At 39.3% G+C, this 27018-nt stretch overlaps 1 protein-coding gene across 3 annotated transcripts in view; it reads left to right on the top strand.

Moving 5' to 3' along the window:
- Nucleotides 1-1238: 1238 nt before the first annotated feature.
- The window catches only part of nrxn2b (neurexin 2b), a 389816-nt gene continuing 364036 nt past the window's right edge, over nucleotides 1239-27018 (top strand). For 2 of the 3 annotated variants that reach the window (XM_051115791.1, XM_051115790.1), the window contains exon 1: nucleotides 1239-1520. The gene's annotated coding sequence lies outside the window, so the exon portion shown is untranslated. The remainder of the gene's footprint in view (nucleotides 1521-27018) is intronic. The other variant, XM_051115792.1, reaches the window with a different exon arrangement.

The following is a 27018-nucleotide window of genomic DNA, read 5'->3' as shown; positions in this document are numbered from 1 at the left end:
GATGTCCATGCTCATGCAAGAATGAGCAATGTCAAAGCAGCGACACAATGTCCATGATGATGTTCTTAATGTAAGCACTCTGAGCATCTGCCTGTTTTGGTCAACAGTGGTTTAGATTTGAGCTCAGAAACACAGACTCTTTTATATTAACGTGCGGTGGCTATGAACTGTCATGCCTTTATTGAAGATGAAGATGCTTGACAGTAAATGACTTTGCGTGACTGTAGATCAATTAAAGTGAACACAGGGAATCAGCTCAGGTCTGCTAGACTCTCCCACTGGACGTTTGCTCAGATGTTGCTCTTTTGTGCAGGAGCTCATGAGACTTCACCGAGTTCTCGGTTATGTTTCATTGAGTAATTGTCACACATCATACTCAGTGGATTACGAGCGTTAAGCAGCTCTGATCATTTGCTTTTGGGAGAAATTACTGAGAAATGTTTTGATTGCAGAGAGTGACAGATCAGCTCGAGACATTGTTGAAATCTCCTCTGTGGTCTGAGCATTTCTGGAAGGCTAGAGACATCAGCAAAAAAAAAAAAAAAAAAAAAAAAAAAAAAAAAAACAACTGTATTTGCATTCTCAGATCTGTGCTATTTCTGCTATCATGTTTTTCTCCAAAGAGTTTGAGAGTCTGGGTTGCACATCTCATTTCAGAGGTAGATGATGTGATTATAGAGTTCACAACCGTTTACAACCGCATTTGTGATCGTTTGAAGCCGCATTTGAACTGCATTTTGGAAGTTCAAAATCGGGGCACCATATCAGTCCATTATATGGAGAAAAATGCGGAAATGTTTTCCTCAAAAAACATTATTTCTTTTTTTACTGAAGAAAGAAAGACATGACCGTCTTGGATGACAAGGGGGTGACTACATTATCTGTAAATTTTAGTTCTGGAAGTGGACGTCTCCTTTAATGTTTGCTTCAGAAATACTAGAACCGTTCCAGCTCTTCATGTAGGCTAAGTCCTTAGTTCTATGTGGCGTTATAGTAATGTGTACGGTGTAGTGATGTGTTACAATGTGCAGTGATGTGAGACTTGTATTTGGCGGCAGCTGATGATTTGATGACGTGCGCTCATTTGGACTCGGTCCAGCAGCTCTTTTGAGTTGAAACGTCTGAATATGGACAGTAGGCGGAACCTGGCGGAAGACCTAAACGCGTCGTTTTTCAGCGCTAAACTCTCCGTTCCGTGAGGGGTGTTTCTAGCGCTTCTGTCTGGAGAGCAACGCCGATCTACAGAATCTGTACCGCGCGTTGCGTCGCGTCGCGTCGCTCTGACTGCAGCTCGGCTCCGCCCGCGGCGCGGGGAGTGTCTCTGTGGGCGGGTTCGCGCGCGCTGCTGATGTGAGAACGCAGGTGACGCGGCGCTCAGCAGCTCCCATCCGAAGACGCGCAGGATCGAGACGCGTTGCGCTCTGACGGATACTGGACATTATTCCGTACTGAGATTCCAGAGAAAAGCGCAGGAATTTGGCAAGAAGGAGAGACGGAGACGCAGGGAGAGCATTGCGAAGGTAAAGAGCTGATTGATCACTCTGTGTGTGTGTGTGTGTGTGTGTGTTCGTTCTTAGGTGTCTCTGATCAGCATCATGACGATGTCCAATTTTACACATGAGCTGCTGAAAAGCGTCAGTCTGATCTCCGATGCGAACGCGGACCCGTTTGTTCTAGCTCTCTGTGTGTGGTGATCTCTTGTTTCGGATCATGTTAGGTTTGATCTCTTAAAGTCTCCAGTGTGTTTCAAGGTCTGAAAATACGATGCTGGTTAAAGGAGAGAATCGGAGGATGCGTGTGAATGGAAGTGACTGAGATTGATGAATGTTTGCTGAAGAGACTCTAATGGTCAGAGCATCGATCACTCATGTGTCTCCGCACACATTTGACATGCTAGTTCAGCAGCTGCCGAGACATTATAAAACACTATATTTCCATCCACGATCTCTAGACTGTTCCGTCTGACACACACACACACACACGATAGACACAAACGTGTTGTTGTGTGATTGTAGGCGTTGACAGTCTTGTTTGTGTTGTTTCGTTCCCTCTTGCCTGTTTTATGTTCATTTGAACGGACTGAAATCAAAGGACTGGCCCATTCTGTCTGATTTCATGTTGAGTTCATGAGTTCATGTGTAGTGAGGATGATTTCAGAGCGCGCAGCTCCTCCGCTGGGGTGCGATAGACAACCTCTCTGAACAACCCGCAGAGCCACACACACACACACACACACACACACACACACACACACACACAGAGACAGTGTCTTTATACAAAGAGAGGTGGATGATGACGCTGTGCGAGATTTCATTTCTTTCAAATAGCTGGTGTGTGTGTGTGCGTGTGCAGGCTTGAATTTATCTGCTCTGCACAATTCAGAAACCCCTTTGTGATCATTTCATCCTTATTATGACCAAGGGGATTCTCCGCTTTCTTGACTCTTATATCTGGGCCCAAATGTCTGAAAATGTACTTGCAAATATAGAAAAACCATGGCAAAAATGTTACACAGTGACTGTGTGTTTGCACAATGATACTCTTGCTTTGTGGTTCCTATGGTGTGTTATTAGTATGCAAATGATATATTGACTGTGTGATTTATCAGTACGTTATTGATGACCGTGTTCAGAGCTGCAGTATGTGTGTGTGTGTGTGTCAGGTTGATCTGCTTCTGTAAGCGTGTGGGTGACCCCGAGTTTTCTGAGGTTTAGCAGCACCAAACATATCTGAAGAAACACAGACCTTCAGCACACTGCAGCGATACTCACAAACACAAATATTTCTAGTTTATGACAATGTGTTTTTAATAAGATGCCATATATATTCAGCATTTGATTTGTTGTTGTTTTTTTTCATTGTTATTAAACATCTCGAAGATTTTTCTTCTGCTGCTCGATCTTCTGTCTTGAACAGTGGGGTTAATAAGTCACTGTTTTCTGTAAAGCTGCTTTAGAACTGTGTGTGTCAAAACAAGTAAATTAAACTGGAAATAATGCTTGTACACATAATAAAGTAATGTAATTGGATTATCGCTTGTAAATGTAAAAACAGTTGCAGTGAAGTAGAAGAGATTTACAGCTTTTCTGAGTATCTGAGTAGCTCTTTTTCCAAACCAAGTGCTGGCAGCAAATGCATTTTCCTTAAGTTTATCTAATAGTTTTTGTCCTCGTAGTTGTGTGGTTGTGAGGGAAATGTCTACGGTGTTTCCCTCAGATGTGCTGAAGCTTCGTCTGGCAGACGTCTGTCAGTAGTCTGAATGGATTCATGTTGGGATAAAATGCTTTTGGCCTAATTAAGATTTACCGGCCAGATCTCTGCAGGATTTTTATGTGTTTGTCAAGTCAAATTCACTGCTGAAGTGCTTTTCACACATTGTTTCAAAGCAGTTTTCCAGAAAATCATGATTTTAAAGATTATAAGATCTTCATTCGTTAAAGTAGCATTGATTGGATTAGAGATGGGAAATAATGTGGCTTACATTATGTTATGACATAAACAACAAAGCAGTTGAGAATTGCTGTATGGTAAATATCGCTCTGCACGAGTGTGCTGTATTCGACATGGCTGTGTTTTAATGTTCCTCAGAACCTTTAACTGTTAGTTTAGTTCCTGTCAGCTCTTTGTGCTCTTTAAAGTGGGAGATCAGCTTAAAAAGCTCTTTTTGTCTTTGAACACTGATCCAGAGCTCAGCTGAAGGAGCCGTGACGCTCCAGACGTGACCTCCTCACCTGCCGTGACAGCGGCTCGACCCCGACGCCCAGAGTTCGCTGATGCCTGTTAGCAGCGCCGCTAATCTGACTATAATCCCTTCTCCTCTAACCAGGCAACCTGAGATCCTCGTCATTTCTCGCTGCCTCGGCGCCCTGGGTAACGAGATCTTAAAAAGAGGTAACGAGAGCGTAACGATCAGAAGTGTCTCTAAAACGAACTGAACACTGAAGTGAGCAGATCCTTCTCCATTCACATCATCCAGATCATCATTGATGCTGATTTGCGGTACGTGACGAGACTTCAGACGCATTTGATGAGGCGGTCTAGTAACATTGTGTATTTTGGTAAAAACTGAGGCTGTTTTCATCTTAAGAGGCCTAATGTGCTTAGGGAAGATTTACACGGCGCCAACAAACATGAAAAGAAAATGTTGAAGAATCAGTTCTCCCAGAAATGAATATTCTGTCATCATTTACTGACCCCCATGTTGTTTCGGTTGTGGCTAGAGGGGATACGGCTCAGACCTGAAACTAAGAATGAAATGAATTTTTCTACCTATTGGATTGTGTTTTATTAATGCCGACACCTACCCCAACCCTAAACATAGCCCTTACTATAATACAAAAACAGTATTATTGTTGTACAGTGTGACAAAAATAACGTTAGATTGATGTGCCCATGCCCAGTAGCCAGAGCTGTGTCCCTTCTAGCCAGTACCTGTTGTTTCACCTTCCTTGCCATGAAAATCAAAAGGGAAAAAATGTCACTCTCTTTTTCATGCAAGTTCAGCTGAAGCCCTAGAGCTTTGTCTTCTTCTCATGTGAAGTCTCACGAACACACGGGGAGTTTTGGCCGATGTTGAGATTATCATTTGGGTCATGTGTTATGGTACTTTTATGTTGCTTTTGCGTGAAATCTTAGTGTCCATTTTTTACTGTAATTGCTTAAAAGAGCGAGCAGCGCTATCAGTCTTTCATCGAATAAGAAGAAAAAAAATCCTAGAGGTTTGGAATGAAGTGAGTCTGAGTAAATGATGACAGCATCCATAAGAGAATAACTAAGACAAACGTATATTTTGGTTCTTCTTGGTTTTTATAGTCACGGCTGAGCAATTGCTGCTCAAGATTTGAGAGAAACAAAACCTCTGAATGAAAGAGTGAAGAACCGTGATTTTAGTAATGGTAGCCAGAGAACTCAAATGGTTTAATTTAAATAATCGTGCCACGGCAGCTCGGGAAGATTGGGTTGAAATAACAGCAGCTGGATCGCTCTGAACTGCTCTGATCTCGTTTCCTGAGAGTTTCTTTCACTTAAGAGGAATTTCACATGCCGACTGCACCTAGAGTTGAAAGTGAATTCCTTCCATTTCATTTAAGGAGAATCTTAAAAATCAATCCAGGGTGACTGAATGAAATGATGTGGAAATTTCTCCATGTTCACAGCAGCATAGACAGTGAAGTGATTAAGATCTCATAGACATCAGACCATTACTGAATGATTTTTTTTTTTTCTGAATTGAGCACGTAGGGTTAAAGCATTACATCAGCTTTAACCCTGAAGAGCTGAATGAGATTGTCTGATGAGATGTCTTTTATGTTCTTTATTCTGTTGGCAGATGCATCCTCTGGGTTTACAACAAGATGATGTTGAGGGTTGCTGCTTTGAATAAAACCGAACCTAATTTTGCAGGTGGTCACTGGGCTCATGGTGAGAAAAACTCTTGTGATTTGAGCACTGAAGGGGTCAAAGAAAACCTTTACATTATGTTTACAGAGGTTAGCTTATGGAGGAAGCAAGTTTTTTTTGCATCAAATAACTTCAAATATGCGTGAAAATGATCATTTTGCATCCTCATTTTTTACTTCATTTTCACTCCCTGCCAAGTAAACATCTACTGCTGTGATTGCTGAACTTCATCACTGTTTTCACTCACAGCATGTATGACGTGTGTTTGATGCCCGAGATCTCTATTTGAGCCTGAGGCAAAAATAATAACTATCTGAAAATATTACCTTTATTTAGTTCTAAAACTATTATAATAACTGTAGGTCTGCTATAATTAATTGATATTTAGGGACAAAATGGCTGCATGTTTAGATGAAGAAAAGAGTCTGCTAACATTCCTGTTCATTTGCTCAGACACATCATCATCAAAATAAACAGCAGCCATGCGTTTCTAATTGGATATGGAGTTTTCGGAGGTTTGTCTTGGTAGTTTGTCTGTATATAGGAACAGAACACCGTTGGACGACTTTACTCAACAACAGTACCACTCGTTAAGCGGCCGTTCCCTTGAGTTAAACATGAGTTAAATGTAAATGGCCGTCTAGAGGAAAATCATCCTCAAAAACTCATTTTTAACCTGGAGACATACCTTGCGGTATGTTTTTATTGTAGAGTAACCTGTAATATGTTTTGATTTCCCATTTCATGACCCCTGTAAAGGCCTGTGATTGGTCGTTGCATTAATGCACTCAACATGCAGTACTGCAAAACACTTTGTGAATAAAAGCCTTTGACAGAAGATGAATAGATCTAAATAGAATGCACTGCAATCAATGCTTTTCACAATTAATAAAATAATCATAAACATAATGTTTTTCTACGAATTGTGCAGCCCTAGTGTAAGTACATGTATTCATTTAGAGATGTGGTCATCCAAAGCAGTATATGAATGTGACCTACAATAATAAAAGAAGCAACAAACCAGAGGAGTAACCCACAGTATCAGTCATGGGTATCAGGAGAACGTGCAGAAAGAAACACTAGTTAGTTTGTGTGTCTCTGCAGTGCTGCTGCTGCTGATTCAGCGCTTCTCTTCAGTTCTCTGTGTGTAAATGTGAGTTCGTTTTACCACTCTTATCTCACCAGATCCCAGTTTACCTTTTTCTTTCTTTCTTTCTTTCTCTCTCTCTCTCTCTCTCTCTCTCTCTCTCTATTTCTCTCTCTCTCACACACACACACAGGATTCAGGCTGGGTATTGCTGCACCTCTGGACCTCATTCAGAGAGAGCAGGCAATTGTAAAGGATGCCTATTTATGTGGCACAATGGAAACTGTTGATCGTGTCTGGGCTGCCCTGATCTCTGCCCGATTGATCTGTTCAGTTTGTTCATCCAGCGTTCCTTCATTACGTCTCTGTGACATTGACACCATTGACCCTTTCTCTCTCTTTCTCATTTTCATTTTCTTCTCAAATGTACTTTATTGGCATGTCGGACACTCTCCCCCTTTACCCCTTTCTGAAGTCATTTTAAAGTTGGGATCCAGTGTTTTCCTGGTGTCCGCATAGTACAGGCAGGTTAGCAGGTGTTTCTCTGTCTCTATAGACATATAGACTCTGTAGGATAAATAATGAAAAAGAAAAACTTTTCTAAGAGTAAACACACTAGGTGGCAGTCGGTTGCGGTCAGTGTTTTTCAGCGTTTTTTTAGACCCGTCTAATCTTGCGCAGTTTGCTGGGTCGTCTGTGCATGTTAGTATTTTCTTTCATGTAGTTGACTGTTGAGCAACTCTGAAACACTAACCCTAACCCAACCATGCACTGAAGACCCGCTTATCTTCCTGAAGAATCCCCTCTTGACTGTCACTGAATCACAAGTAAATAAAAACGATTTGTACCTCACCAGAGAAACTCCTCAAAATTTACACCGTTTTGCCTAAATCTCTGTCCAAATATGTAATTAATCGTATAGTCTGTCGTGGAGTCAGGTAGGGATCCCGTTTGCTGTAGTCTTGTTGTCTTTTTGTTGTCTTATTGTTGTAAGATCAGGGTTTGATCTTACATCCCAGAACTGTCCTCCTCATCTTGTGTGTTCAGAGTCTGTGTGACGGCCGTTTGCTCTGATCTGTCTCTGTACCTGTCTCTCTGTTTCTCTGAGGAGGTGAAAGATGACATTAGATGTGTGTGTGTGAGTGTGTATGTGTTTGTGTCTGTGAGAGTTAGAATGTGTGTGTGTGTGTGTGTGTGTGTCTCTGTTGGTCCAGTCTTTGTTCTTGTTGTGGCTCTGAACTTGCCTTCGCTCAGCATGTTCTTCTCTTTGTCTCTTGCTCATTCCCATTTCCTCTGTTTCATCTCTGTTGCTGTAATTTATTTCTCTCTCCTACTCTTGTTTTTGCAGCTGATTCTCAGTGTTTCTCCTTGTCTTTGATGAGGCACTACACACACTTTAACTGCACCTGAAGAGACAGACAGACAGACAGAGATAGATAAGTCAGTAGCTCTATTAGGTTCTAGCTAAAGAAATAAATGTGACACTCTCTCAGTCTTGATATTAATGATATTAATGAATGTTTCACTTCATGTACTGAAAGAGAAACAGCAGGGATCTGTGTGACACAGATACACTCCAGCTACACACTACTAGAGTCTGTGCGTGAGTGTGTGTGTGTCTGCGTGCAAACCTGTATAAAAATCAAGGACGTTTGTTTGTATGTCTGTGCTGCAGCTGCTGTGGTCGTCTTTGACATGCTGTGTCTCAGAGACCAAATGTCTGTCTGTCTGTCTGTCTGTCTCTCTCTCACTTCATCGGATCTGGTGCTTTTTTGGAAAGGTCAGGCTCCTCCATCAAACTGTTCTTGAATTATTGGTCTGCTGTTATTTTCTCAGCAATTTGCTGTTCTAGACATTGGCCACTTTGTTCTGGTTACCTGCTGCTAATGCTGTTTCTGTGTGTGTGTGTGTGTGTGTGTGTTTTGAGTGAAAGAGAGAAAATACTGCATTTAGATGGTACACGTGAGTTTTGAAAAGGTTCAGTGCTTCAGTTGCTCATGCAGCTGATTTTCAGCACCATAGACAGTTTCAGAACCATGGACAGCTCATGTGTGTGTTCAGAGTCTGTGACAGCCGTTTGCTCTTATCTGTCTCTCTCTGTTCAGTTCAAATATGCTCTATTGGCCTGACTAAGCAAATAGTAAGTTGCTTAGTTGTATATTTAACATAACTACAAAAATGAACACTAACAGACATCAAATCATAAAATAAAGATGAACAATCACATCTATGTGTGCTGTTATGTGTGTTTATTCATGACCGCATCATTCTTTGGTTGATGTTCCCCTCTTTTTGTGGTCATGTACCACTGTTATTTCCCCTAATAAAGACACTGATGTTGTGTATTATTCTACTTTATGGCTTTCTGTATAATGTGGGCAGGTGGTATATGTGTATTTTTACACAGATCCTGTTTTTAGACAAAGTTTTTTTTTCTTCATAGTTTTTATTCATTAAAGTTGTTTAAGCTGACCATATGTGTATTTTTGTGAGCTGTCAGTACGCTCAAAGTGTCTGTGTGATCAGTCAGATCAGTCAGTTAGAATCAGTCTGAAGTGTTCTCCAGAAGCAAGTGCATGAGTCTTGTGTTGATGAAACTGCAAAACAGCTTCCCAAGATTCCTTTGTAATTGAATGGATCTAATCTGTCGTTAATCATGAATGTGGGTGTTAGACGAGATTCCAGGTATTTCAGAAAAACACTTTTTATATGTGTCTTGCAGACGCTTTTAACCAAAGTGATTCAGGTTATAACAAGTTGCTTATGATGTTCCTTATGTTACTTTGGATGAAAGCCCATGGTGTACATTATTTTTAAGTATCTGTGTTGTCTGGGATTTGAACTAATGACCTTGACTGAGCTCAAGGACTTGAGGAGTTCTGAATCAAGAACATTTCTTGCCATTTTCATGTGACCACAGAAACACACAGATCACATGTTCATCATCAGCTAGTGACGTCACCACATCAGCACTTCTGTCTGTCTGTCTTCAGGAAGAAAGGATGATGTGTTCGCTGGAGGTTGTAATTTGATGTTCTGGTTTGTTTTTAACTCTCATCTGACAGCCTGTGATTTCAGCTCAGAATATCATGCTGGGCTGAAAGCAGTCAGAGTCTCGTCTGCGTGCATGTAAAAGATGTCGGCATTGAGATGATTATTTTTCATAATACCAGTGCTGACTGATTACATGTTTGGCCAAGTGTAAACAAGAAAAAAAACAGTGTGTTATGCAGAAAGTTGTGCAGTGTTGGAGTAACAGACAAACTCATTTCAATAATGACATCATCATCATAATCATTGCATGTCTGTTTTATTCATGTGTTGTTTTTTTCACACTGAAGCATGTTGAATCTCCACCTTTCAGATTGTGAGTGTGAGATTCTCACTGATGTGTGAGATTGACATGAGACCTGAGAGGAAAAGCAGCATATGCAGTAGCAGCACAGAATGAAGCTCCCACTCTACAGAGAATAAGAAGGATAAAGATGTCTTTGTTTTTGGCATTTGGGGACAAGGTCATTTCCTCTCAGGGAGCCCTGATGAACGAACACACACACACACACACACACACTGACAACATGCTGAGTCAAATGTCATTCTTGATTAGATGTAGCTTGCAGTGTGTGTGTGTGTGTGTGTGTGTGTGTGTTATTATCAGTCCTGCTGTAGTTCTGACATTATTTTAAAGGTTGTAGACTCTCTGCTCATGTATATTTTGGTCTCTTGTATTTATATGCACTCATAGACATAAATATGAAGTGAAAGCGAGTACATACACACAGTGTCTCACTGGTCTGTTTTTGAGCTTTTGTCATTCATTTGAACACTTTCATAGAGAGAGAGAGAGAGAGAGAGAGAGAGCGTGACAGACCCTTATAGATTTACTGTGGTGTATTAGTACAAATGCTGATTCACATCAGGTGTGTGTGTGTTTGATTCATACCATCCCTTTACAATGCAATCATTTCCTTTTCTTTTCAGCCTCAATGAGTCCTGTCGCAAGTATTGATTATTCATCTGATTGTGGTTGCTCAATCTGACCACAATTATTTGAGATAAACACAATAATTGAATCCATAGAAATGAGTGAAAGTAAAGGAAAAATAAAGAATTTATTATATTATAATTAATTAATATAAGCATTATCAATTATTATTCGCATTATTATTTTCATAGCATTACAGTAAATCATATGGAATATAAGTGGTGCACATGCGTGACCAAAATAATGTGCTGTGTAAATAAGTTCAGCCTGCTCATTTGTGTACCGACTTGGTTGACAGCTGTACAATTAATGGTTTAGATCAACTAATGTAATACTGTATAAGATTTCCAAAAAAAACAAACAAACAAATAAAAAAACTAAAGCATAAATCTAGGCTATGTGCTGCGGTTTTACAGCAAAATGCAAAATTGACATTTCATTTACTGGCAGGCTTTACTCAGCAGTGCTAAAACTAGCAGCACATATACTTACTTGCCGGCAACCCGCCAAAATAAAGGCTTGCTGATCTGAGGTTTGAAGATGATAAAAATTAATAAAAAAAAAAATACAAATAAAAAGGTAAACAAGAACAAATTTAAATATTATCCACACAGAATTTGTAGATGTGACAGGCATAGCCACAATAATGCCAGATGTCCAGTCTCCTCTGATCACTGGCTGTAAAGTAGACTAAAGTGTGTGTGTGTGTGTGAGAGATCTGTGAGCTCTTCACCGCACGGCTGCTGCTGTTACTGAAGATGATGCTGAATGCTTTTCTCTGAGCTTAATGATGTTTCTTCAGCATCTCATTATGCTCATCAGTCGCTGGTACACGAGCACGTTCCAGCTGCCCATCGCGACGATCACCGCCTGCGTTTGTTCTGTCAGATGTTTTGTTTGCTGAAGCTGTGAGCAGGTGCTGAATTCACTCTCACACGCCATTAGTGATGGGCGTTTGACAAAAGGCGTGATGCACTTGTGCTTTTCAGTCTTCCAGTCCTCTTTATGTCGATCTGTATGATGACTATCACTGATTGTTAGCTGTCAGTGGGTTAACTTTAGCTCAGGATAACGTGAAGCGTGGTTTGGCTTTTCCATATGTAATGGATCTGGTTTTTTCTGAAGCGGGATTCAGTCATGACCCTGTAGGTGGAGGTTAACTCAATACTCAGACTCTTGGCTCGCTGACTGTCTTTACCCAGCGTCTCGCTTCTCGTCTCAGCAACTCAGATGACTGCTTGTTCTTTTTTTTTTTTTTTTTAATTAACATCTATGACTTCATCTCCAGTGTACACTTAATTATAAGTATTAGCAGGAGTAATTACAATTATTATTTTTTGCACATGGATAGATTTAACGGCATGCTAGTTCAATAAGCCTTTTCAGCGTTTCCCTGTGACCTCTTTTGCTTGCTAATTTCCTGTCATTGCCTTCTTGGCTTTGCTGATGTATTACCCACAGTTCATTGCTCTCTGAGCCTCTGGTGTCATTTTAATGACCAAAAAACTCATTTAGCAGAATTGACCAGCAGAAATCATGAGAAATTAGCTTTACCCCCTGACTTTCTGTGTGTGTGTGTGTGTTTGTATGGCCAGCAAGTAAACTACGCATATGAATCAATATTCCATTTCAATATGTAAATCCCAAACAGTGAGGATGTGTAATTTCAGGGTTGGTAATCAACAGCCTGTTTTGGTTGATACTGAAGCGGATCGATTGCTTTGCCTTTTTCTTTTGGCTGTCAGGGGATTGATTGACCTTTGGCTTGAGACTTTTATTTTGTTGTTCTCCTCAGATCACATGATGAGTTCTTCTTCCGTATGATCAGATAGGAGGTAAAGATACCAGTGACCAATCTGTCTTGTGGCGCTTCTGCTGCTCGTCTCTCTTCGGTTTGGTTATGGAAAACTTGATCAACATTGTATAGCATTATAGCTTGAGACTTGATCCTTATTCAGATTTAGTTTAATTATGTATTACTGACTCACATATTACAGCTGAACAGATTGTCTGTGACAAAGAAGAGCAGCATAACAAGCAGTGAATTTAACGCCTCACACAGTTAATGTTGTTAACGTCTTAACGTTAACTGGGATATTGTACATTTGTTGACGTTCGACCAGATCTGCTGTTCGTGTATGTCTCGCGTGAGTATACGTATGAGTATGAGTATGCGTGCTGAGCTGGATGTATGCTGTAGTAGTTGAAGTTAATAATTTGTGAGGATTATAAAGTGTTGTGCTTGTGTTCGATCAGGATTGCAGCATTAAACTTGAGATTCTTGGGAACGTTCATCATATGAGTAAATGACTCTGAAGGGAACCTTTGGCTGCTCATGGTGTTTTTCTGCCAGGAAGCTTTTCGCAGACGGACTGAAACTAATTAAAATGCAATAACGTCCAATTTAATGTTGTTATATATTGGCAGGAGCCTTTGGTAGCCGTGCAGAGCTCTCGTTCACTTCTGCTCCTCTTCCTGTGATGGAGCTGAATTTATTGACTCATTGATCAGTTTCTCTCCGTATATTAGTTCTTTATATGAGCTTGTTCTCCTACTTACTCAAGAAATGGCCATCAGTGTAACTGGTAGAAATGAAATATTGTCTGTGTTTCAGTGTTTGTTTGAGTGTGTGTATGTTTGTATGTTAGTGTGCTTGGTGTAACAACACTTGTAGGGATCAAATAGGACAAGGCGATTAAACGAAAAGTAATCAAAATGAAATTCTGAACCTCTAACCGACATCTGTTATTTCAGTTTTTAAGTCATGGTAATACTTTCCCATTAAAAACATACTACCGCGTGTATAGTCGGCGCTATACTATGGCATCACTTTGTAGGCCGAACGGCTGTTAGCATCTCACTGGTTCCCTCGACAAAAAGCCGATAGGATTTTTCCATAGGCTTTTGGACTATCACAAAAAAATAAGCTCTGTGTTCAACCATAGTTCATGAAACGTACACATTTTGTCCATCAAGATAATCTTCACAAAATAATACAACTTTTATGAATTTTGAAGCCTAAATGCAAGCGCCAGAACTAAAAAGCTAACATTAGGCTATAAACGAACTACACCACAGTAGCTCGGCTTCAACGTCACCACCACCACCATGCTTACAACAATTTTTTAACTTATTTTTAGAAACACTTTCCATGATAATGATTTACTCTGTGGAGGAATTTTAATCCACGTTACATGATAAAAAAAAAAATCACCACAAGTCAGGGCATGTAGAGCATCGCAGCCTACAAGCTGGTCTACTTAGCGGCGCTGTCAGGTCTGGCATGAGGGACAAAGACTATTAAGTGTCGTCAGGGAGGAGGGAATAAGTTATACTAGTTCTATGTGTTGAATGTGTTCAACTAAATAGATGTATATATTATTAATATTATAATAATAATAACAACAATAATAATAATAATAATAATAATAATAAAGGATCCAGTCAAGGGCAATATCATCAGCACATTTACTTTTCCAACAATTACTATATTTTTACTACAGTAACAATAGTAACTATAACAGCAATATAAAATTCTGTAAATTATGAATTAGTTATTCTACAATTACTTGAAGTACAAATTAGAAAACACTACAATTAAAAAAAAAAACACAGTATAAATGAATAAACAAAACATCTAATCCAAAAACTGCAAGAACACAGGACTGTAAAAGTGGGTTTGTATGAGTTGCTGTTCAGCGTGATGACGTTTACTGTCTCCGACAATGCCTGTAGTCCCATGTAGCAACTTGTTAGCAACCGTCTTTTTCAAGAAACGTAACAGCTTAACTGGTGTGTTTTATGTCGTAGAATAAAACATGAAAGTGTATTGAGCTTGTTTTAACCACGGACCTTATTTAAGGGATTTAACCAAAATCATATTCCAAAAAACCTACTGACTCTGGGATGATGGAACCGGAAGTGCTAAAATGCTAACTCTCTTCCAGGTTTTTGGCTACAAAGTGACGTTAGGGTTAGGGTTACACCGCTCTATACGGACATATATGTCCATTGCGCTCACGTCTTTTGCAGCATCTCCCACGTAAGTGTCGCGTTTAAGACACCGTGTCAACTTAAAAGAATCAAACTTTTACACGCGGTGCCGCTCAACAATGCCAGTTCCAAAACAGCGGACCAATCAGAATACCCTGAAGGCGGGGCAAGCATCGCAAGCTTTTGTTTACAGAAGCAGGTTGGCATGGCAACTTTTCGAGTAGATATTCTGTGCTGCACTTTTTTTTTTTTTTTTTTTTTTTTTTTTAAAAACTAGTCCTGAACGCTGCATCTGGCATTTTAGACACAAAGACGTGTTCTGTGTGAATCTGTGAAGAACCTAGAGTAAATACTTGCGCATATAGAGTGACAGGACAAGATCGCTGTGAGTGAGATTCACATCTATGACTATGAAGACAAAAAAATAAATAAATACAATGATAATAATAATAATGATGATGATGGTGATGATGATAATGATAAGATTTTTAAAAAATCAAAGTAAAATGTTCAGTTAATCGAGATATTGATTTTAGGCCATATAGTCCAGGCCTAGGATCTAATGCCCTCACTTATACTGAGAAATACCTTGAGAACATTTGCCTGCTTGTCACTAGTTAAAAAGGCTTATAAATGAGCCAAAAGATGTTGTTAATGTAAATCTAGTGTTATTGAGTCAGCTGTTGTTTTCACAGAATAAGGTGATTATTGTTTTGAGAAATGAATCGGTCCTGCTGTGCTTTTGGCAGTAAATCTGTCTCATGGTCCGCTGACCTCATCGTTGTGTTTGATTCGTTAAGATTGGAATGCACTACATGACTTTTGCCCAGATATTGCCCAGATTGTCAAGTTGTCTAGTTGTCAAAAGACCGGTCGTCTGCAAATGTTGGTCAGAGGCTGATTTCCCAGTGAATCACACAGTTTATGATGGGCCCCGATACGTTTTGCTTTTAGATTTTGTCAAGACATATGTTGTGGGTTTCCGAGCAGCGAGGCTTGTGTGAGTTTGTTGTAATAGCAGGTGATCATCAGTTTATCATGCCCAGTGTTTCAATGTCTAGTATTTTAAGACCTGTTTGGGGTTTTAGTTGTGTCGTAGGTTTTAGTTTCTGATTATGAGTTACTGTTTCGTTTATCTTGGCTGTTGTCTGTCAATTGGAGGTTCTTAACTAACCTCGTAGTCATCTGACTCGCAGACGCCCCGCAGCCGTTTGACAGGTTTTATTTTTTCCACACACACGCAGGGCAGATCTGGACGCAGGAGCCCCGGTGTGCGTTTGCCTCTGGCGATGAACTCGAGCCAACAGCAGCACGTCGGTCAGGTCGGTAGGGTTTTCTCCTGTAACTCGCACCGCGGGGAATATCAGACGTGCAGGAGCTTTATGCTTTCCTGTGGATCCGTCGTAAGATCTGCACTGTAATGCAGCTCGCTTGAACAGACAGAAATTTAACTGTAAGAAATGTGTGATGAACACCAATGGTGCCTAAAACTTTACTATCCAGACAGTTATGTTCCCTTTAATTGTTTCAGTATTGAACACGTTCAGGCTCAATGACCGTGTGCATAACAATGGCATATTTTGATTGATATCAATATTCCTGTAGTTCTTGTCAGGCCTTTGTCAGGGACTCTATTATTAAACACAAATGCACACAGACTGCAAATAATAATAACATTTAGAAAGGGTTCGGAAATGAAGCGTATTTGTTGACACGTTATGATGCGGTTCAATTCAAACCTCAATTCTAAATGGTTTTAGATTGTAAAACTTCTCCTGTGAGTGTAGAAATGCTGCAGCATCAATAGATCAGAAGCTCAAAACAAAGTGCTGAATCCACACTTTAAATCAAATGCTGACACTCTTAAACACTTTTAGGACAAACAGAAGAATATCTTGTAGCAGTGCATGATTTCTTAAAGGGGTCATCGGATGCCCATTTTCCACAAGTTGATATATTCTTTAGGGTCTTAATGAAAAGTCTATAATATACTTTGGTTAAAAACTCTCAAAGGTTGTGTAAAACAACACCTTTTTACCTTGTCAAAATCAGCTCTGCAAAAATCATCTCATTCTGGTCGAGGCTGCTTTAAATGCAAATGAACTCTGCTCGCCCCGCCCCTCTCTTCTCTCTGTGGAGTGATGAGCCTGTTTATTTTAGCCGCGTTTAGCCGCTAAACTTGCTAACTAGCACATTATTAGGAAAGGCGATCGCAAAGATTCATAAAAAAACCCTTCTACTCACTTCTGCTGTAAGTGAAGCTGGATCACGAATGATTTGCGTGAACATAGACGGATATATGTAGATCGGGAGGTGCATTCCCTTCACAAACAAACGTAATCCACTGCATCTTCAGCGGCTCAGATGTCGGGAGTAAATGACGACCACTACGTTCATTATTACATCCAGCAACACAACACCTCAATCGCTCAATCGGAGATATTCTTGTCTAACTTACATCCCTGCTTCGGCATTAAAACAAGGAAAGTTACTGGACTGTTACAGCTGATCTGAGGTAAGACGCTCATGTCAATCAACTATCGTGGGAGTGTCCTCTGTGGGTGTGACGGCACACCGACAGACATCTGAGAACGGCTCGATTTGAAAAAGGGGATATTATTTTTACAGATTAATTAAAAACCACTGCATGGATTTTTATCATTATAGGGTAGATTTGTACATACACTGACAACACACATTAATGTTCAAACAACATGAAAAAGTGAACTTAGCATCCGATGACCCCTTTAATGCATTTATGAAATATCATTAAAATATGACATTTAAATCCTCGATCGTGTACAGCCCAATCAATGGTTTAAAATGATTGATTCATTACAGTGGTGTGCAATAATAATGTCAAACGTCAACCTTCACTTCTCACGTTCCAGACTGTCCATCAGAATCTGACACAAAAAACTGTAACAAAACTTGATATGCGTCCGAAATTAAAAGCAAAACATGTTTAAATAAAATACCAGTATAAATTAAATGTTTATTTCTTTAGTATGGTGCGTTTGCAGACTTTTAAGATCTGTGAGAGAGAGAGCGAGCGTGTCATGAGTTTGTGTGTCTGAGTGTACATTTATCTTCCATTGTAGGGACCAAATGTGCCTACAAGGATAGTAAACTCTGATGTGCGTGTTTGTGTGTGTGTGCATGTCTCATGTTACAGTAGCTCTATTTCTTGTCCACTGACTGTTTTATGAAGTGAGGAAGTAAATAAATAAGGCAGAGCTGGCAGAGAGTGTCTGTAGGTCATTTTCAGTCTCTAACTGTGAATTGTTCTACTGTAATTTGTCCTTTTGAGATCTGTATACTACAACAATGCAGTATATTGAGCCGTTCATCATGTACTTCTTTGCATTAATGTTCTCAGGTGCTTACTATTAAGCACGCAAATCAAGTTAATGGCAATTATCAGGACAGGCTGCTGAGAATAAAGGACACGAGCCTTAAAGGGACAGTTTAGCCAGAAATAAAACTCTCCCTCATATGGTTCAATCCTGTATGACTTTCTTCACTGAAACACAAACCCAATCACGTTCATTTTGTAAGGACAAAAACACTGAGACGTTTCTCAGAGTATCTTGTTCTGTGTACAGGCTCTTGTCCAGCAGCTGACTGTGAGGTCAGATTCAGTAAGCAGTACCCTGTTTGGATGTTTATTGAATAAACCTGCCTGAAACGTGGCGTCTTACTGCAGCGGCTGATTGCTGGAGAATGAAGGTGTGAGAATGTCGTTTTTAATTATATAAGTTTTCACATCATGTTGAACATCACATTGAAACGCATGGATGATGAAACAAAACACCTCTAAACACAAGCGATATCGGTCTCGCTCTCCATCTCTGTCTTTGTCTGTCTTTCTTTCTGTCTCTCTGTGTCCAGGCTTGTTCATGTCTTCCTCTCTCTGTTTGGAGATGATGATCTCTTCATCTGTATTTGGAGAGCATTTGTCTCTGTTTAAATGAAGTAATGTGCCAATTTAGCAGTTCTGTTTATGGCCAAATAACATTGGAGTTTATTTTGTAAGTCAAATTTGGAGTTTAATCACAAGCATTATGTAGGTTTTTGTGAGAGTCTTCATTAATGGTCCAGCAGGTCCAAGTTTTGCTGTAAGTTCAGTGCTGGTTTCTCACCACTCCAGACTGAATATTCGTTCATTGATGTAGAAGTTGAATAATGTCGGGCTTCAGCAGCAGGCCTGTCTGTCTGTCTGTCTCTGTCTGTCAGTTTGTCTCTGCTCTTTTGAAGTTTTATTCATACAACAAAAATGATAAGTTGCTGCACTAGACCTCAGGTTACCACGGAAACAGAGACAGCAGACAGTTTTGTTCACATGCTGTTGTTAATACAAACACACACACACACACACTTTAAAAAGCAGCCAATTACATTCATTCTGTGTTGTTTGTGTCTCTTTGCACCGTGTGTTTCACGGAGAACCTCACACTTCAATTTTTTGAAGCTTTCAAGCCTCTTGTCTTTTTTTTTAGTTTACCAACAGTTTTGGGAGTTACAGGAAAAATCTATTTTCACAGGCAAACTAACTGAAGAAGACAATTTTTACATTCTGTGTGTGTGTGTGTGTGTGTTATTGCTATTCCCTACATTATGAGGACCAAACATTCCCACAAGTAAAATAATACCAGTAAATTTTGACAGTGTATGTAGGGACATTTTTTGGACTCCATGCGGAAGCAAGCTTATAAATCACACAGAAAGAAGTGTTTTGAAAATTTAAAAATGCCTGTAGTTTTGTGCGAGGGTTAGGTTTAGGTGTAGTGTTGGGTTAGGGGATAGAAAATACAGTTTTTACAGTAGAAAAAACATCATGCCTATGGAATGAACCCATAATAATAGGAATACCTCTGTGTGCGTACCTGGTATTTATCACGTTATGGGGACCAAATGTCCCCACAAGGATAGTAATACTAGTAAATTTTGACCTTGTGAGAACATTTTTTAGGTCCCCATGAGGAAACAGGCTTATAAATCATGCAGAATGATTTTTTTTTCAGAAAGTAAAAGTGTGCACAGTCTCCTGTGAGGGCTAGGTTTAGGTGTAGGGCGATAGAAAATAGGGTTTGTACAGTATAAAAACCATTACGCCTATGTCCACATAAAACATGGAAACACAACGTGTGTGTGTGTGTGTGCATGTGCGCCCATGTGTTTTCAATCACATATGGTGTTGTCGTCTGTCCAGATCTCATGTTAGTGTTAGTGTTTGCTAAACAGACATCTGTTGGCTTGGGGGTAAATAAAAAATGACCTGTAATTTAACCAGCAATTCTTCACATAATTACATCTGTTTTCATCTCATTCTTCAACAGGATGTTTAAAGTCCATTAAATTTAGTACAAGCAGAGTAATGTGATTTGTACTGTGGTAAAGTAATAGTTTGATTTAATTAAATGGTTTGCTAGAGGTTGTAGAATCAGACATTTCCACATTTACTAAAGCGCTCTGGAAACTGATGCACATCCATCATTATAAATCCACAAAACTCTTTGAGATCTTTACCAGTAACATACATCATATCTATTATTATCTGTGACATCTTAATATGATATTTGAGGAACAAAACATATTCTAATCTATTCTATAGATCTGTTTATCTGCCTGTCTGTCATTCTGTCTATCTAGGTACACAGTGAATTGTCCATGTACAACATGCACTTTTTTAATTTACAAGTGGTTGACCAAAGATTGAAGTAAAAGCAGTCAACAGTCATCTGGACTACTATTGTTGCTAATAATGAACTGTAACAATGATGACACTGAAAACAGTGACAGAGAGAGAGAGATACAGGTGCAAAAGGGTCTCCGTGGAATTTGTTTCATTTGTTGCCAGTAGCAACCTACAGAGGAAGTGTACAGCCGCTAAACTTCCTAACTACCACGTTATAAGGAAAGGCGATCGCAAAGATTCATAAAAAAACGCTAATACTCACTTCTGCTGTGAGTGAAGCTGGATCACGAATGATTCGCGCGAACATAGACGGATATATGTAGATCGGGAGGCGCATTCCCTTCACAAACAAACGTAATCCACTGCATCTTCAGCGGCTCAGATGTCGGGAGTAAATGACGACCACTACGTTCATTATTACATCCAGCAACACAACACCTCAATCGCTCAATCGGAGATATTCTTGTCTAACTTACATCCCTGCTTCGGCATTGAAACAAGGAAAGTTACTGGACTGTGACAGCTGATCTACGGTAAGAGCTCATGTCAATCAACTATGGTGGGAGTGTCCTCTGTGGGTGTGACGGCACAACGACAGGCATCTGAGAACAGCTCGATCTGAAAAAGGGGATATTATTTTTACAGATTAATTATAAACCACTGCATGGATTTTTATCATTATAGGGTAGATTTGTACATACACTGACAACACACATTAATGTTCAAACAACATGAAAAAGTGAACTTAGCATCCGATGACCTCTTTAAAAATATATGTGTAGCGTATATATTACATAAGGTTATTTTGTTTTTCATAATCAGAGTCTGATTTCCCCTTCCCGTTTGCTACGTAATTAAAGCTGCTTTTACAGTTGAGTGCATGAAGTGGCAAACATTCCACACTTCGCTCTTACACAAATGCTGGTGTCACACTCAACTCGAGACAGGTGTGTGCGTTTGTGTTTACTAGGACACCACTAGCCATAAAAGAGTTTACTGCTAAAGCAATGAACTGCATATGAGGGACTGTGTATGTGTGTGTGTGTGTGTGAGTATTACCCTCAGTTTTCAGCCATTGTCTTTTAGAAAAGCAAGTCTGTGGCTGCAAACAAGCGTCCAGTTCTTCATTGAGCTTTATTAGACCGGTGTCTCTGTGTCTCGTCCCTGAAGGCTGAAGCGCACCCCTCCCTCGAGCGCTCAGAGACGGACGGCCCTCCGGCACCGCCTGACCTTTCCTTTCATTGGCTGAATGTGAAGTCCAGATCACCCTCTGGTTTAATTATGACTCTACAGACTCTCTGTTCTTCAGTTCAATCTTCCTCCTCCACCTGCATCTCTCACTCGCTCAATTAAAGCATCTGAACGCATGAAAGCAGAGCGTCTAATGAAGAACAGAGAGCCGTTCCAGAGCAACGCCTGACCTTTGAGTCCTGTGTGCTTGTGAGAGAGAGTATGTGAGTGTTTGTGTGTAGTGGATTTGCATGTGTGCATGAAGTGAAATAAGAGGAGAGAATACAGATGTCATTTCAGAAGGTGGCGCACACACGCACATATTTACTCTTACACAGCGGGGGCCATTGAATGCTTGAATCTGATTGGCTGACGAATGTTCTAAGGTGTGCAGTTATTTTGAGGGAAACGTACGGCCAAAGTAGTTCCAGGCAGGTCTTGACTGTATTACATTTCCATATCACTTCGCCAAATGTTTTCAGTTATTTCAACGGTCCCTACAGCCTAAAACAGCAAAATAATAAAAACCCACAACGACATTGGCCAAGCAAATAAATATAGTAAACAATGGAATGAAAATGACAGCTTATTTCCGTGTTTTTGCCACAAAAAGTTTTATTACGTAGGGAAAGCACACACTCAATTTCTCCCACACACGTAGTTTGCACACACAGCTAATATTATAAGCGCTACTTTGACTGCTAATTTTATCTGTAAAATAGTTTAGCAACTTAAAAACTACATGACATTTCTCACAAGCGAGGTAACAATGGCGCTGTTCTTGAATAGAATGTACTTCGGTTCAATTTTTTAACTCAAATTTATTTGTATAGCGCTTTTCAAGATACATATCGTTGCAAAGCAGCTTTACACCAAATTAATGTTTTTACAATATATGTAGTAGTAGCTTACTAGTGGTGACTATGTCAAGTTGATGTACATATGACAGAGATGTGTGGTAAAGATCAATTAAGGACGTAATCAAACAGACAAAGAACACTATAAATTAGTAGCAGAATTCGGTAGTGCTGTATGTTGTTTCAGGATTTTCATCATCTGAAGTCCTCTGAGGGTTTGGCATCATCTCTTCTTAACTTAAAGGGGTTCTATTATGCTTTGTCACCTTTTGACTTTTAGTCAGTGTGTGGTGTGTATGTTTGGGCATTAAAAAGACCTACAAAGTTACAGTTCTCAAAGTCCACTCCAAAGGGAGATGTTTTATTTTTCAAGAACTACAACGAACGGCTCCTTTGGACTACAGTTTTTGTTTTCCGGGTGCTGTGATGTCACACTTAAAATTTCCTTGATTACAGTGGTGCAGACGGAACTTGGTGCTTTGGCAATACTGATTACTGTTGGCAGTACTGAAACACCGTCTAAGCTGTTCGCCAATCAGAACACACTGGAACAGCTAACCAATCACAACACATTTAGTTTTTCAGAAGGCGGGCCTTCATGAAACCCGGAACTAATCGACCCATTTGTGCCAGGCTGGGGAGAAAGGTATAATGTAAATTATGGGAAAAATAATGCGTTTTTTGAACCACCAAGCATGAGAGCATGTTCTAGTACACCGCCAAAAAACATGACCAAGACTTTGTAAAAGAGCATAATAGGACCCCTTTAAAGTTTCACTATTAGTAGAGACGCTGTTGCCAAACACTGTTGAGAAATGCACAGACTTAACGAGGTAATTCACACACTTAATCTCTCTCTCTCTCTCAATTCAGTTCAGTTCAATTCAATATGTGCTTTACTGGCATGACAGTTGTTACAATGTATTGCCAAAGCATAGTGTTTACGATGAATATTGAACAGATGTTTAATAAATAGATAAATAAGTAAAAATAACATAATAATAATAATCTAACAAATAAATACATGTATGTATAATAAACGAATATAGAACAAATCAACATTTTTGCATTCTATGGACAATTTAAAATTCAATGTGATTTGTGTGTGTGTGTGTGTGTGTGTGCGCATCACTGATTTGTTGACTCCTCCCTCTTTTTGTGACAGGCATCAATGTATCTTGCTGCTAGTAAGATACAAACTCTTGTTTCACCTAATACATATTGAAGTTGGGTTTTCTTGTTTAACATTTTGAAGTCAGGGCGAAGTATTTCGAATTTCGGATAAAACTTCTTTCTGATTTCGTCACAGTTAGGGCAGCTAGTGAGGAAGTGTTGCTCTGTCTCCACTTCCCCATGATTACAGTATGGGCAGATGCGGCTCTCTTAGGGCCGCCAGTGCTGTCGACATCTGCCCGTCTCTATAATCAGAGTATGATTGCTCAGTCTCTCTCTGTCTATCTGTCTGTCTAATAACATATGGCCTTATTTTAATGACAAATGTCGAGAGCGCGTTATTGTAGCGAGAAAGTAGTTTAATACAATGCGCGAGCGCGAATCTTTCCGCTCGCACGCGGATTTCCTTTGCTCTCGCATAAAACCGGACGCTGCTCTCGCCAGGAGAGACTGCACGCACTTAAAACGTGTCTCTCCTCTCTCTCAAAGTGCCCGGTGCACTCGCAAATCTCTCCGTGCTCATGCGCTAGAAAAAAAATATTTTAAACGTTGTCAAAATTTATCAGCCAATCAGATTTTTCTACGACTGAGAGATGAAAAATGTATATGAAATCTTATTGGCAATAGGGAAATGAACCTGGAATTCTTTCCACAATCAAAGATGGATCTGTAATTTCTTTACAATTTAATATGTAGTCATATTAATCAAACATATATATATGAAATAGCTAGGAATCGAGTGCTTGCATGATTTGTAAATAACCTCATTTGATTGGTCAAACCCCTCTGAGCGATTTATCAAAACAAACAAACAAAAAAAATATGATTCTTAAAGTTCATGTGGTCATATGTACTTAGGTTATATATATATATTGATAATTTGAGTTCTGATTTAAGTCAGGGTCAGATGCCCTATTTCCTACAGCTAATACTTAAGATGTGGAGACCAAATATATTTGTCATAACATATTTGTCATAACATCACCACATTATATTCTATAGGTTTAATGCATTTGCATACAATGCAGTTATTTTTAACTGTCATATAACTGTATATTTACTGTTTTAGAGAAGAGTTTAGTGGGTTTTCATGAAAAAACCTAAAATCAGAACTGAAAACAAACCCTGGATTAAAAAAATCCCAATGAATGTCCAAAGAGTGACTCTATCAGAGCATTTATTGTGTTATGATATCTTTCGTCATTTACATCTATTTTTGCATTTGATGTTGATTTGAAAGGAATTGTTACTTATTATTTGCCAACATACCATCTGAGAATTTATTGCAAATATGACACATGACATAACAGTGATCTTTTATATGAAGTCTTTAGAGCCACAGGCTATGATATGTTGCTTTTAGATAAATCGCTCAGAGGGGTTTGACCAACCAGTTGGACAGAGGTTATTTATATGTAAACATCATCAAAGCACCCAATTTCTAATGGTCATTCGATTAACATTGTATTATTAAAGGAGAAATGAATTAAAGATCCATATTTGGTTGAATATACATAAAAGAGATAAAGTAGTAAAACGAAGTACAATAAAGGAAAGGAAAGGACATGACATGTGGCCAAGTATGGTGACCCATACTCACCAGTGTAAAACAAAAATACAACAGGACCTCCCATAAGCGTTAAGGGACTCCCCATAACACCCAAAAAATATACTTGGGGGGTCCCCTGGTTTTTCAGTAAAAATATAATACTATATATATATATCACACACGACTTGAGTTTAGAATGCAGTGGCCAGTCAGAGGCGTTCAGAACAGTCATTGCTGAAACCTGGAGTTTTGTTCAGATTGAATTCCCATGTCATAAGCAACAAAGTGCAGATGTACGAACTATGTAAGTAAGAGATTCATTCATCTTACAGTGTATGGGCAGCTTCACTGATTATAAGAGGAGTTATGAGTGCTTAAACACTCGCTAGACTGACTGTGCTCATTTAGAGTGCGTTCTTTCACTGCGTGATTCAGTCTAATAAAATGCATTTTCCCAAAATTCAGGATATGGGGGCAGAAAATGTATATTTATATCATTTCATATCGTTAATCAATATCACACAAAGAGTGTTTTTTTTTTTGTTTTTGTTTTTGCAAAAATCCAAAATATGATATTGATTTTATACAACAGTTCAATAAACTAGAAGTTAATATTAAGAGACTTACGTTTTAGACACCATATTACCTATTTTTGCATGGTTTCGCATCTCTAAACAACATGACGGTGTTTCGTTCCTGAATGAATCAAGCGTTTAAATGAATCGGTTCAATCGCAATATACTCACTTATTAACTGTGTCTTACTGACACCTACTCGCGGTTGTAATTCCACATTTAGAGTACCTTTTCATTTTTTAAATTAATTTTAAATATCAGCATTTAGGATTAAAATATTAAAGCATTTTTCATGCATTTGTAACTGCAGGTTAAATGCACAGTTTCAGAAAAAATAATGGCTTTATAAAGCTTAAAAAATGCCCACAAATGGTAAAAATCACTTTAAACTTGTTTCTTGGCCAGATACTTAATTCTTCTTTGCTTAGTGTTTGTTTGGTACACCTAATTAACTGATCATCATAAAATAAGCTTTTATCTTAGAATTAGATTTTCCCAATGATAACAAGGACAAGACAAAAATATGAATCATATTTATTTCAGGTTTATTTTTTCAGGTTAGGGGGACCCCCAAGAGCTTTGACACAATTCGAACACTGGTTTTAAGTGCGGTTTTGTGCGAGAGCGAAGGAAATCCACGTGCGAGCGGAAAGATTCGCGCTCGCGCATTGTATTAATCTACTTTCGTGCTACAATAATGAGCTCTCGACATTTGTCATTAAAAATAGCGCCATCGTGACATTATTTTCTAATAATTCAACAGTCGGTCAGTTACTCCTTAGTTATTTATATACATTTGCTATTTGCACTTCTGATTAGATGCTAACTGCATTTCATTGGCTCTGTACTTGTACTCTGCACAATGACAAAGCTGAGTCTAATCTAATCTAATAAACTGTTTTTAATAAACTGGTCAGTTCATCACATATATATTCATCAGATTTATTTATTTGTTTGTATAACGAGGTGAACAAACACTACCACTCATTTTTAGTTCTGCTAAAGTTGAAGGCTTCACTAATATGCAGGATTCACTTACTGGCTGAATGGAAGGTGCTGTTAAATGTGTGTTAATTGTATGCAAAAGCACGTGTAAGTTACTGCACTGGACGCACCTGATAGGTCACCTAGACAGTGTCTGAACGATCTGATTAACATTCACCTTATTTCACAGTGTGATGTGAACGCTGGACGCTCTCTTGCATTCAGATGTAGAGATGTTCACAAAAGACAGGAACTGAAGAAAAGTTCACGCACGAATTCGAAAGCGAGAGCACGTCTCGTACATCAGACTTCAGCAAATCAGTGAAACGGTGAAAAGATGTAGTTTGCACTGAAGGTGTAGAGGTGTTTTTATTCAGGTGTCGCATGACTCGTGGCTAGCGGCCAAATAATTTGTCCCGTTCACAAACGCTATCAGGCTGCAGAGGTGAAGGTGTCCCCTTTGATTGACAGCTGTGGAGGGCGGGAT

The sequence above is a fragment of the Labeo rohita genome, chromosome 7 (genome assembly GCF_022985175.1).
Source record: "Labeo rohita strain BAU-BD-2019 chromosome 7, IGBB_LRoh.1.0, whole genome shotgun sequence".
NCBI classification, from domain to species: Eukaryota; Metazoa; Chordata; class Actinopteri; order Cypriniformes; family Cyprinidae; genus Labeo; species Labeo rohita.
This window is presented reverse-complemented; position numbering and strand designations above follow the sequence as displayed.